Below are 14,856 nucleotides of genomic sequence, written 5' to 3' on the forward strand. Positions count from 1 at the left end.
AGTCACAGGTTTATCTTCAGGTTAAGACAAGACACCATTCATTTTTGTATGGTCCTGCCAGGGTAAGGTTCAGTCATGGCTCTGATAGTATGCTGAGCTGAGGGCATGTCATCTGATCTGTAGAAACTCAACTAATTAAGGTGATGAACCTCTCTATTGACAATAAATGGCCCTATGAATGTTGAATATGATTGCTTGTGTCTGTGTTGTCATTTTCCAAAAAAAAGAAAAAAAAAAGTGTAACCATGAAATAGTAAAAACTAAAATTTAGATTATCGGCAGTTGCTACTAACTAAGCTCTGAAGTATGCAACAGCTCTAAACATTTTGAATTTAAAGAAGAAATTAAGTGCTTTGCTGGAAGAAGAAAATGGTATCTCTGTGCAGTGTATCCCTTTGGCAATGCCATGGTTTCTCCTGACAGTCATAGTTTGTCCTCCCCTTGCCACGTGGGAATGAACACAATAACCCAGTGATACCATTGCTAGGATAGTCCTGCCTTGGCATATGTGAATGACTAACTTCATGATGACAGGACAGACAGACATGCCACCCTTCTCAGGTTTCAGCTTTCATTTTTAAAGAGTGAGCTTCTAACTACCACAGTTAAGAAAATATTGTAAAACAAACCTATTGCATGCAAGATGCCTCCCTGAGTCTGCACCAATTCTGAAACAAGAGTCCCAATGTATGAACTGACCTATATCCTTGCACCTACAAGCCTTGATGTGTCACTATTCACCATTTTATTAGTTAAGCTCTTTAAGACAGAATAAAAGGAAAGAAAACAAGATGTAAATGACTTCAGACTAAATTGCAAGCATGTCCTAAAACTAAGACAGATTCATGGTGATAGAAAAGACTAAGCAGAGATACAGGGATTAGGAGGAGGTGGAAGAGTAAAAATTATATAGATTTAGAATACTTATATTAATAGATGACTAGTTTGAAACACGGAAGTAAGAATTTCCACATTCTTCAGAGGGCTTCATCAGTGATCGAAAAGACTGCAAAGCAAGTATATCAATATACGTATTTTATATATATATATATTTAAAATCTATCTCAGGTGTTCAAAGTCAGGTCGGACAGGGCTTTGAGCAACCTGATCAGGTGGAAGATGTCCCTGCCCACAGCAGGGGGGTTGGACTATATGATCTTTAGAGATGCCTTCCAACCCAAACCATTCTGTGATTCTGATACAGCTCTGTTTCCATTCTAACCTACATTTACAGCATGAAAGACAATGGTCTAGAGGACTTCGAGCTTACTTTGTTAACCTGTTTTCAAAAGCAAATCAAGTAAAGCTTCTCCCATGTATACTGCTGACCTACCAAATGAAAGACTACACCCATCTTTCCATCATGCTCCATCAATTGCTTATAGCAAGCAATTTGCATTACCTTTGAGTTAAGTGCCCTTGAGTGTACAGTAACACAGCTGCAGTGGATTTCATAAGCGCAATGGCAGCCTTCCAAAAACACAAACTACATTAAAGTGCTCATAACTGACGCAGCACAAACGATGGATCATTACTGCTAGCATGGTAATTTGGGAGGGTGGAAAGAACAGAGAGAAAGAAGAATTATATGTAAAAAAAAAAAAAAAAAAAGAAAAAAAAAAAGAAAGAAAGACCACAGACTAAAGGAGAAATCTGGGTAGGTACAACAGAGTATGGGTGTTGGAGACCAAACAAGGCTTTTGAATATGTTTTTTCTAACAAAAATCCTGATGTGCAGGAAAAAGAAGTGAAAAGTTACAGGAGGAAAAAAAACCAAACAGAAGTAATTAAGGAGCAGAAAAGGTAGCTGGAAGACAAAAAGCAGCAACTGAGAAAGAATAGGATACAGAGGGTCTATCCTGCTCAAAATAATGTGCTTTGACAGTCACCAACAGACCACATCACCTCAGGAAGAGCCTGTTCAGGCACTAGGAAGCACAGGAGCCTCGGGCATGTCTGAGTCACCTGACTTAAGATCCGATAAGGCTTTTTGCATTTTTTTAAGCTGGGGAAGTAGAATAGGAAGGAAGAAAAAAGCTTCATTTCCTAAGATGTTGAAATATTTCAAACACCTTAACAAAGGTGCAATGGAGGCTCTAAATCCCACACAAACCTGTCCTGCCCTGTGTCATCTTTTAACATTGTACTCCCATTCCTTCAGCAGTGTTTCAGCTCCTGAGAAGGTACCCATGTAAGTTTAGCTGTCATTAAGGAATATAATATTAATATATAATAATTAATATTTATTTTAAATATACTTCGTAGCTCTTCAAAGATCTGTATGACTGTACTGTTTCCCCCTAGAAACTTTAAAATCCTCATCTTCACCTGGACATGGAGATACCTAAATTTAAAAAAACAATGTATTCTTGTTTCTGTAAAGGATTCTATTTCCTCTGATCGCCTCACAGAACCGCATCTTCAGATTCAGTAGGGATGAGCTGGTATTGATTCCCCCCCCCCTAAAACCTCTTAAGTCCTCCTAGCAAAGATGACCTGATTGTTTTGCAACAAATCCTTTGTCCTCATGCTAATCTGTTGCCTGGTTTTAGGCATATTTCAAATAATAATTAAAAAAACCCCAAAATAATCCAGACTTGCCATTAGCTTGACTGAAATCCACTCTTATACCTTGTTGCTGCTTCTTAACAGCTAGAGAGTTAAACTGAACTATTAACTACAGACATTACAGGCTCCAGTGCAAGCCAGGAATTCAAAGCATGCATTTGACTATTTAGTGATGTTAATTTCTGACTACACTAAAAAAAAAAATCAGCTAGACTGAAGAAGTCTGCATATCCCCAAACCACTCTCCTCCAGAAAGGCAATGAGATACAGTATTAGAGCAGCAAGAGAGATACTTACACTGCAGCTACTGACAGCATTGCTTATAAATGGGGTTAAGCAAAATGCAGTTTAAAGCTCTAGAGAAACAAGTGATTTTCTTTAAATGTTAAGTGTTAAAAGAAATAATCCCCGCAAGCAAGCAACATGAAATAAAAACATGAAGACAGTCTTTCTTTTTGGTTCCATCACTTTAACTCTAATGGCTGACATAATTTAATATAAATGGTACTTGATTAAATCTATCTGTGAAGACTATCTTAGGTTTTAAAACAGAATAAATTCTGACTGGAATCAGCTACTGAATCCTTCAAATATTACCAAAAAGGCTTAAAAGATATCGCACCAACATACTATTCACATAGCATTTCCTACCTGAAAATATGGAAGGCCTTTTCTTAGGGCGCCTTGGATGTATAGGCTCTATATTCCTAATATTTCTTTGAAACTTTCCTTTAAAATCATTTTCTAGAAGGATGTCTGGTGGTAGGCTTCTCCGTCTTGTTGATTTATAATGAGCCTGATAGGAATTCAGTTTACACTTCGTCCTAGAGTACAAGTTGCTGTCATCAACTGCCATTATAGAGCACTAACTGTGAAAGCCACCCCAGTGCAAAGCCAAACCGAACCTCCAGAAGTATTGGGGCTGGTGGTTACAGACCCGAGCAATCTCAGATGTTCTCATGCTCAACCCGGCGCTCCTTGGGGAAGTTCGGCAGGCTGATAGGCGTGTGCTGGAACAGGTGTAGGGTTACTGCATTGCCCCTCCTTGCATCAGTGAAACACCACAGGGAGGAGACATGCTGAAATCATTCCTTTGGAAAGTTTGGAGGTAATTAGGAAGTTCAACAAACCTGAGCTCAGCAGCACAATCTGTGCAAAGGGGAAAATACAATTTCATATGAGGCACCGTCTAGGGCTAGTATGGTTTATATTATACCAACAGCATTTTTCAGGTCAGTTCATTAATAGTTCATTAACTTGGCAAGCTAAACAAGTGCGCCTAAACCTTAAAAAAAGAAAATAGAGTGAGAGAAAAAAAACCACCAAAAACACCCGCAACAAAAAACCAACCCAGTCCCAGGCCTAGGGACCTGTCTGGGGAAAGGTACAACCTGAACAATATGTTTGGGTTCCCAGTCCTGTCCTTTGACAATGTTACATTTTAAAGGCTGATAAACAGTCCAAAGCACAAAGGTTTTTATGGCCACAAATATCAGTTTGGGGTTTCTTTCCTCAAGAAGCAGTAATGTTATTTCCTACTGGATTTCAGAATCAAAGATCTGCCAGTGTGACTGATTTTCTATTTAACTGCCATTTAAATACGTGTATGCCAACGATGGTCTGTAAATTCTCCATTTAACTAAGAGCCAAGGCACTTGCCTTGTTTTGTTCAGTTATCCCAATGAAATCTTTTGAGCCTCCCAAGGATATGATCTTCCTTTCTCAAATGTTGAGAAAGAAGAAAGGACAAATCCTAACATTTTCTATGAACCTGCTAATTTTCTTAATTGAATTCTATCATAAATGAGACCAAATGAATTAGTAAATTCAAACTAACAAAACTTGTAACCACATACATTTTGCTGTTAAATAACAATAACTTACTATGGCAAAGCGAATAAGCAGAGTGGTAATTCAAAGTGAGAGTAACTAATGTTTTAACCATGGATACCTAGGGCAAACTGATTTTAACACCTGAAGATAGAACTGGATTTCTCCGAATCATTTCAAACACTTAAACCATGAATGCTTCAATTATTTTCCTAAAGATAGGGTACACTGTATGATTGGTGTAATGATCAAGAGGTTGGCTGCTCCAAATATAGTTCTTGCATGAAATTCAGAACGACCTTTATTATTGCTGACAAGAAATAAACTGTTCACCTACATGCTTTTAGAGGTGAAAAAGGGAAATGACATTATCTTAATATATGTCTATATGGCTTTTAAAATATTTTATTGTGTTAGAAATGCAGCAGGATGCAAATAGTCTGTTAGATTTTGTCATCTTCTGGAAATTAAACTGCATTTGGCTGGAAGTTGAAATTCTGAATCTAAGAATCCGATCTTAAATACACTGGACCCAGAAATCATACCTTGCATTCAGAACAAACTGATTGTTTAAACAAAAGTGTTTTAAACCAAGTGAACACTAACTGTAGATAGCAAACTGATTATTTCTGGTCTTGCTGAGTATTCAAAGGGTCGCGAGCTCCGTTTATATGCAGGAATAAGCTTTTGAAAAATCCCACTGGACTGCAAAATAGGTTAGGTGGTGGGAATTAGGTTATAACCAAAGGGAATTGTATGTCCAAATTGTTCAGGTACTTTATAAAATTCCTCTAGGCACTAGTCTTCATGATTAGAGGCCAAAATACTTCTTTCATGTCCTTCAAATGTGTAGGATCTGTGGACCTCATCCTCTTTTTATCCCAGTTAATAAAACAGGTCAGAGAAGCTTTCCTCACTTCTTCTTCTCTTCCAACTCCACTTGCTTTTTCAGCTTTGACTGAACCAACATAAAAATACTCAGTCCATTCCTGATAGTCCAACTAAACCAAAGTAAAGCTTTTCAAAACAACAGAAAGTGCTTAAATCTGAGCAAATATATTTCAACCATGTGTGAAGACTGAGAAATAACAAATACCAAATGCAGGAATTGATATTTGAGGAGCTTTAAACTGGAATTTGACAGAAGCTTTAAATAAAATTTCAACATCTTCAGTAAGTAACCTAACCACCAGGCTACAGGATATTCTGGAAACAGATCTTAACTTTTCCTGCTGAAACTACTCCAACACATATAAATAATTAAATATTCATTAGAAGAGTGACTTGAAAGTGACTGTCCCATATTCTGGCTGAGTGATACAATTGCTGCACTATACAAGCTTACCTTCTCCAGCCCAATGAATATTCATGCCAAGTGGAACATGTCCAACAGTAGAAATCGCCGCTGGCACACTCAGAGATGCGACAGTGATCACACTCTTTCAGATGGGGGAGACCTGTCAAGGACGCAAGCCCCTGATCCAGCAGTGGTACACAGGAATCCAAGAACAGTTCACCCTTGAGTGACGTTCAGGTGGAAATCCAGAAGAGGACAGATGAAAACCCCAAATATCTCATCACTAAATTCCCTTTGTAGGATTTGCTCTAGAACACATACTTTGAAACTTCATTCATTCAAAAAAATCAAGACAGGCAAATACTTGTTCTGAAAACTGAAAATCCTAGGCAGGTAAAGTAAAGGAATATGCAGCAATAGAACAGAAGCTGAGGGTCCTGGTGGTGTCTGAAATTTGTTGGACTGAGGTGTTAAGTGCCATTTTAGTAGCCTAACTCTTCTAGTGATTTAGTTTATGTATCTCCTGTTCATAATTTTCTCATCTTTGAGATGTATGTGTAAAGACTTGACAGCCTACTCCCAAGTGAGACCACTACAGAATAAGTTACAGCACAATACAAAGAACAAAACCAGGAATGGGGGAGGAAGAGGGGCTTGGAAGAGCTGTTTATTAATTATAAGACCAAAGAAATAAAGCAGATGTACTGGCGAGCTAAAAAAGATTTTAAGGTATAGCACAGGAAGAAAGGAAAAGAGCACTCTTGGTAAAATTTGAGATTCTTCTCCACTGAGGCTGCAGTGACAACATCCCTCTCAGAGCTCCTATTTTCTACCTGAAATGGAAGCTTTGCACTTCTTATAGATGGAAATAAAACCCAGAAGAAAACCCCAACAAAAAATGCAAGCATGATGTGTGGGAATAAACTTGTTAACTTATATGCAGTTTATCATATACATCCAGGAATCCAGAAGGAAATAAAAAATCAAGTGGTTGAAGTATTTTGCAAAAATAAGTAACTGAAAATTACAATAGAGAACGAAGAATGAAATATTTCCTTTTTTTCTTTTTAGATGGTTATAGCATAGTTTAAGGAATGACACTTCATCGAGCCTTTTATCCAGAAGTGTGATTAAAATTATAATTAAGAATTGAATAAAACACCACGATTACAACACAATAGGACTAATCAACATGGTTGCTAAAAAAAAAAAGTGTCATTAATCTATTACGGTTGTTTGAACATAGAAGATGAAAGAAGATTAATTATTTATTTATACCATCAAAGGTTTACACAAGATCCCTCAGAAGAGATTACTACAAGAAAGTAATCATTGTGTCACATTCAGAACTGAATCATGAAAGTGCTCAAATGATGAAAAACAAAGCACGGGAGTTATAATTTGCCTACATTTTCTGGCTGGCAAAGGTTTATAAGGCTTCAGGCTTCTCTCAGGTTCTGCGTAGTTCAGTACCTTCTTACAATTTTGAAAGCTTAGTATAATACCCATTGGGTTTATCCATTATGGTCAAAGGCTAAATTGGAACGTCATACCCCTTGCCTCCAGCAGACTACCCAACTGTAGTGTCTGCAGTTTCTATTACTGTTTCTTTTGATTAAAGTTTGGTAAATAAAAGCTAAAGGAAACTGACATTTGATAACTGATTTGTGTTCAGATGATACTCTGTACTGCAGAAATACAGATTTGAGGCTACATTATTAGCATGGTCCAGGTCATAGAAATGTAAGTTTTCTCACAGGAGGAATTATCATTAGCTTTTTTGTTTAATAATACAGCAGCAAATCTTGTTATATTTCATGTACAGTAAGCCACATGTTGTTATGACTGCATTAGAGCTGTCATTCTCATTTTCAGCTGAGGAAATATTTGTGCTTATCAATAGCAGAAATAAGAAAAGGTTTCCTAAAAAGTGTTCTGAATGTGTCAGCCAGTGCAGGCCGGTTCAGAAAATCTGTGTTATGGAAGAAACCCCCACCACCACCACAAGGAGTTCCTGTCTGGTTTGGTAAAGTAACTTCCATACCAGTGTACATTGATTCATGGACCTTCCCACCCCATACATTCCAGAGTAGAATGGTACATAAATCCCTCCAAAGGAGGATGAGGCCTCTTAGCTATGTCTAGTGGGAGGAACTGCAATGGCAGGAAAGGAAAGTTTGAGCTTTACTAACATTTTAAAGCAGCACAACTCAATCAACCAACCAATCAATCCATCAATAAACAAAGCCTCATCCTTCTTCTTGCCTGTGGCCCACGGAGCCTCCCTCCTTATTGCATTAGCACCCGCTTTGTGAAACTGCACAGCAAACCACGGCACAAACCTAGGTTAGCTTTCGTTTATTTATTTATTTTTTAGCCGTGCTACCACAAGAGACAAAAAGACAGGAGTAAGCATCTAGGACAGGGATATATGAATTGTTTCTTCTAGTGACTGTGCCAGCTTACCCTTAGTTAAAGTATTTGTAAAACTAAGGTTACACAGGCAATGTTGAGGCTATTTGCTGCATTCTGGGTGGGTTTTACAGGTGTCAGAAGTGTTTAAAGAAATCAAGTTGATAACAACCAAGTTGAGTATACTTGGGTACCTGCTTGCTCAGAGGAGACTCTTTAACAGTTCATACCCATTTAGAAAACTTTTTATTCTTGTTTTCCTATAAGCACATATTACCTAGGTCTCATCCCCTATACATAGCAGAACAGTCACAGATCTGCAAACGTATCTGTGCTATGAAGTCTCTAACCTCTTTTGTTTTGCATTTCAAATAGGAAAGTTAAACAATGCAAGAAGAGAAAATGGGTAATCAAAAAGTGAGGAAAATATACAGCTGTTCAAAACCTCCAACTGTTACTCAGAAATTATTTGTTTAATTTTCTGGAATAACCTGGTTGTCTTAATCCATAGGATGTGAACATCTGACACGTTCTCTGCTTGAATTAACCCATTTCTTCCAGTCTAATGCTGTTATAAGTGAAGAGCCTAGATCTGATACAGCCTTAGCATCCAAAAAACCTCTCTTTAGTCAAGCATCATCTTTCAGAAGTGGGTATAAGAGGAAAAGGTCAACAAATTACCAGTCATGGTCATACACTCAAAGGCAGCAAAGAGGTCATTATAGATTTACATTAATATCCATCCTCATAGCAAATATTTGACTTTTAGAATAGTGCAATTAGGACTCAGTTGCCTGGCTACAGCTTAGAGGAAAGTAAATCAGAGTATTAGATGCTAGTCATATCATGCACTACATTCACAGTTTTAATTTCCAATAGCTAATATTGAATTACAGTAACAGAAAAGAGAAATCAGCTTTACAGCTTTTCCAGAGTTGCTTTCTATGCTGGTATGCTGATTTTAATAGATGAATATTGACAAGAGATTTGGCCAAGTGTTTCAACTGCACTGTCTTTCAGCTGAAAGAAGATAAGCACCTTTAATTTGTAGTCATATTCTTGTTAGCTAACAACAAACAAAACATATGGTTAAAGCTGTAATCTGGTTCTAAGATAATATTAGTCCCTTACTGTTTGACCCATAATGTGCACTTCTCATATTAAGAGGGGAAGCTGATTCATGTCACAGTATTTCATAAGCAGAACAATTCATATGCTAATGTACGTTTATAATAATTTCACTTCATGCTGATGTTCCCATTATATGATAACTGTCGCAGCCTTATCTTCACGAGGACTTGAAAGCCGATCCTTCTCCAGCAGAAAAGCAGTGCAAACCCTGGAAACGGGCGTTTTCTGGCCAGGTAGGGTGTAGAGGCACAGTGCAGGAACCCAACTGGCTGATGGGGCTCCTCGCAGACAGCCACAGAGCCATCCGGACACTTGGCTTTGCCCGAGAGGTAGCCCAGAGGCTGGGCATCTTCCAAAGATCAAAGGCTGAGGGTGGAACTTGCCAGAATCCGCAAAACAGTAATACTCGCAATTACAAAATCATGCTTGCTGTTACTCCACTGCAACCTGTGACATTAGGCCTATGCTGTGGGTACAATGGTAAATGAAAGACCTAGAGGCTATGCAGGAATTTTATTTGGTAGGGTGTAGTATTAGTCCTGAATAAAACATGTCAGATGTCCCTGTTTTTCCTATTGCATTCTGTGTAGAAAGTGAATACTGAGAGCAAGCTACAAATGTGAAGGTTACAGATTTCAGAGACAATTTGCTATTTAAAACCACTTCCGAGTGTTCAGTATTTCACATAAATTGTTAGCACAAATCTGTGAGATAATAACAAAGCATTTCAGCTTCCATTCAAAAAGCGTTACAGATATAGAGGAAAAAATTTCAAAACATTTGGAACTTGAAAGTACTTTTTAGAGAGGATCGTTTTAATGAGAGCTTCCACCAATTACAAAGAGCTTATTCTACCCTTGCTGTTAAGTGAGCCTACTGTCCAAAGTGATCACAGAGGTTTAGGAAATGCAGTCTTCTTCCTTTCCTTGTCGTGAAAATTAAAGGATCATGAAAATTCTGCTTTTCATGGTTGGCAAAATATATATATGGCCCATTAATAACATACAGACTTCTAAAAATTTCAATATATTAAAGTTGCATTGGTTCAGTGCTGGATGAGATGCAACATAGATCAGGCTGCCTTGTGGCAGAAATAGTCCCTTGCCCAAGACTCTGGATTGCTTGCGTTACATGAAATTCTGTTAATGAAGAGAAAACAAAAAAGGCAGCCAAAACTCATCTCACCCTTCAGTAAACCTGTCCCATGCAATGTAATGAGACAGACTTAAATTAGGTTTCACATGTCCTTCCTACATTGCAAGGAAAAACCCCCAAACAAACCAAAACCAGGAACAGTGTATCAGAAAACACTTTGAAATAAGTACCAGACTGAAAAGAAAGGAGGAGAGAAAATTCAGCTATGCAGCCCTCTTGAGTCCTTGTGAAGATTTCATTTCTCATCTTTTCCCACCCTCCCCATCTCCCTATAATGTCAGATTCTACTTAATGCACGATCACTTAACTTCCATCACATCTTCCCTGAATATCCATGCCTTAGGTCTTAACAGGCTGTGTGTTACAACCTGATGCAAGGTTGATCTGAAACACCTCGGCTAGTACCTGGGGAGTGTTACCTCATTACCCACACAAACAAAAAGAAGGTAACAGCTATACCCACTCTTTGAATCCAGGAACAATATTTAACTCTTTAATGGGCGTTTCCTGTTCTGAGCCTACATACTACTTCTACATCCACATAATGAAACACATTTTGTATCATCAATTACTAAGTAAGGATCAGATCACTTGACTTCCACTGCAGTTTGGATCCAAGTGAAATCTATATCCCCAAATCTTAGGGATCAAGACTGCCTTTTCTCCAGCACCATGTGAGTTCTGAATCAAGGCTGTCATGATCCCACATGTTATCCAGGCTAGGAGCTCAAGCTCTAACTTAATCGTGGTTTGGGGATTTAAAAAAAAAAAAAAAAAATCCTTTGAGCCTCTCAAAAATATGATCTCCCTTTCTCAAATGGGGGAGAATCGTGCTGCCTCTAGCGGGACTGGGTTCCAGAACAGCAGAAAGCACTGCTACCCAAGCTCCTACTGGTCTAAGCTTCATCTGTACCCTCACGGTGAGGCAAACTGTTCCCTAGATCCTCAACACTGACACCTGCTCATTTTCAGAAGCGCAGCAGTCCAAACAGCCAGGTATAGCTTACATCTTAGTTTTTCATTTAAGACAAATATGTAAAGTACCTATATTTTGCCTGAGTCCCCAAACAGATGGATCATATGTATACTCAGGCCACACCTGAATTCAGATGCACAAATCATACTGTTTTCAGAAGTAAGTGTACTCATCACTACTATTAAAGGAATAGGAACATAGAAATTTTTATCATTCAGTATCAGCTTAGAGTATGCTTGATTATATGCTGAGCCTGTAGCTTTCCAGCTTCTCCATATTCTCCCCAAAAGCCCACTTCATTTTCAAGCATGACATGTTGTACTGCATAGGAAAGCCACATTTAGCTATGGTAATTCTAGAGTTTTAGTAATAATACAATAATTGTAGATGGATCCCTAACAGTAATAGAAACATAACCTAGTTTTATTCAACTGGTTCTCTAAATTAGTGCTCTCAGTTTTACCTAGCAATCATAAAGGTATCTATTAAAGCAACAGTATTGGCCAAAGGAGCACACACACTGCAAGTGGTGAGCCTATACTTCAGTTTCCCCCAGAGACAAAAGCAGTCTTTACAAAAGCATCTTTAATTTTTGTCTAAGATGACAAATACATTCCGTCTCCATCAGTCAGCAAGCCACCCTCCTTCCTAGCTGTCACACTCACAGGGAAGTCAGAAGGATGCGCATATTCTTGATGTTTGGCACACAGAAATAGGCTTAAAGTTATTTGCCTGGTATGCTTTCATTGCAGCCCCTTTCATGGGAAGTGTAACATAGGGATTTGCATACACTTTGATTTAATTTTATTCTCTCTCTAGTATTAGGAAAATACTCAATTTGCTCTCTATATCCTCAGCTGTATTCCAGCTTCCTCGGAACTACTTATAAAACTGTCCCAAGTGTGAGACCAATCAATAGGAAAATTAAGGTTTTCCACCTGAGGCCAGAGCTGTAGAAACACCAGAACACATTCTTACCAGCTACTTCGAATGCCTGATTGAGGCACAACCCCGAGGACACGAGTTTTAGCTTCTGCTACAGAGGTCAGTGGTATACAAGAACCAACGTGACATTGCTACAGCATCATAAAGCACGGATGTGTAAATTACCTTTAAAACCTCCAGATACAGACACAAATACCCCACGCCTGATTTGTACATGTTTAATTGTACAATATTAAACTTCTGTAGTTTTATTAAAAATACTTATTTTGCATTTAAGCAGTATTAATAAGACCCACTTATTGCACCTAACACTGCAATGCAGTAGGGAACTTCTTTCATAAAGTAAGCATTTTTCTGTGTACAGACTTAGAACAGAGTTCTGTCAACCCTCTTACCAACTGCACCTGAATTACATGCATTGGTGACTCATGCTTTGCCACTGCTTCTGAATGTGAACTCCATATTGCAAATAAATAGTGTCTCTCTCTCTCCCCCCATCCCTCTCTTCTGCCCCTCTCCCTCTCTCATATGCAGTGAGCAAAGCATTGCCTGGGTAAAATGAGAGCAGCTGAGGGAAATTTTCTCTACACGTGTTCGTAAATGTGGATTTAGAAGCAGTCTAGAGCTTACATTGTCATGGTAAGAAAGGCAGAAGGCAAGGAAAGGAACAGCTACGTGAATAGTAAATGTAAATTTTCACACACACACACACACACACACACACACCCGATACAAAAGATAACAGCCAGCACATGTGTAAAAAAAAATAGGGAAAAAAAAGGATGTGAGGAAACTCAGGGTCTCCAAACCACAGGAAGCAGTGGCCAACGGCAACTAACTGACACACAGTGCTGCCTCTAGCAACAGCAAGCACTGCTTGGCAAGCGCAAGCAGGGGCTGACCCCTAAAGCAAGGTTTAAGGTAAGTGAAACTTCCCAAGTGCTTAAAGACTGTAAAGGGGGGAAAAACCCACAAAACATGAAAGGAAGAGTAAGATTCCCTGTACAGACTTACTTGAGGTCAGAGATATTTTCAGGTTCTCCTTCCTCCACCTCATTTCCTGAAGCTGTATAAGAATCTAACTAGTTAAAAAGCACCACCTTTTTAAACAATGACATTAAAAGCTCCCAATATTACTGATGATTTTCCTCTGACTTTTTAAAGCATCAGCTGTAAACAAGATGGCATCCAAATCACACCTGAAACATTGTTCCTGGACAGGACTGTAAAAACATCATGCTGTATTACACTGCTACAAACCTGACACAATTTATATGGCCTGCATACCAACGTTAGATTTAAGGGAGTGTGCCTATGAATTTTATATATATATATTTATGTATTTTTTAATGTGGCTAATAAAACTGTACAGATGTGTACTGATTATTCAATTTCCCTATGATTATTCAGATTAGGACCCTCAGTGGTCACAGCTATTATTAATACAAGCAGAACAAGAACAAATTAGAAAAACATTTAAAAATTTGGATGAGATGTACTGGCCTGAGTTAACAACAATTTAGACTAATTTGACAATAGTCAATTTGCAAGAATGACAGTACACGCATCCAAAATAGTATTAGCAGAAGAGAGTAGTTGTGTCCCCTTTGCAAGTGCCGTAATACAGGCAAAATGACAAAAGAGATCATGTGTTTAACAGATGCTCCCTTTAGGGATTGTGTTGCTTAATGTGCGTCCCTGCACACAGCTGCAGTGGCCCAAGGCTTACCAGATAAACACCAAATACACACACACACACACTACTGTATGCAATGAAAATAAGAAATAAAGATCAGTCTTGCAGCAACAGAATGGAAAAGGAGAGTTACTTTTCTGAGTGTCAGCTGTGCAACTTGTAAATTTTAAACTAAGATGACACAACCTTATTCTGACTAGTAACACGTATGAAAACAACTGAGAAAAACAGTGTTAGTGTTAAATGAAACTGTGCAATAACCTAGTTTAAGTCAGACACTCACTGTAGCAAGTACATATTTTACAACACCTGTTTGCCCACTGACTGTGAACATTAATCAACAAGTATATCAGCTCTCTCAAGAAAAGGAAACACCCACTCCTTACTGTCTTCTACTGTTATCTCTACACAGAGCTTCAGAAAAGGGGAATTTATTTCACACAAAGTCAATTAAGAGCTTAGTTAGAGAGAAAAAAGCTTGCCAAGGGAGATAAATCCTGCAACACTCCCAAAACATAGTGGGATTCCCACTGAACCCTTCCAGAAATTCATTCCACAGTCCAAGGACGTGCATGAACACCATCATCCTCCTGCTTCTTGCAAGTTCAGCTCCAGGCTTTATAACCCCCAAATCAAGATGAGTGCCAAAATATTGAGGAGCAATAAGGTTTTCAGCTGGACTGTAGGCTATTTAGAGCTTTTAGGACTCTGGATGATAATCCTGCAATTAATCTAGATTCAAAGATACTCAAAGACTGTGCAGCCCTGTTGCAGTATCCTCACATAGCTCGGATAAACTATACTTTCCTGACATTTCAGATTAGTTTCAAGAGGAATTTGAAGAAC

At 38.4% G+C, this 14,856-nt stretch overlaps 1 protein-coding gene across 1 annotated transcript in view; it reads right to left on the minus strand.

The window, feature by feature from the left end:
• Positions 1-14,856, minus strand: part of FRY (FRY microtubule binding protein) — a 252,456-nt gene that overhangs the window by 200,211 nt on the left and 37,389 nt on the right. The window lies entirely within an intron of this gene.

Source organism: Accipiter gentilis, chromosome 19 (assembly GCF_929443795.1).
Source record: "Accipiter gentilis chromosome 19, bAccGen1.1, whole genome shotgun sequence".
In the NCBI taxonomy this organism is placed as follows: Eukaryota; Metazoa; Chordata; class Aves; order Accipitriformes; family Accipitridae; genus Astur; species Astur gentilis.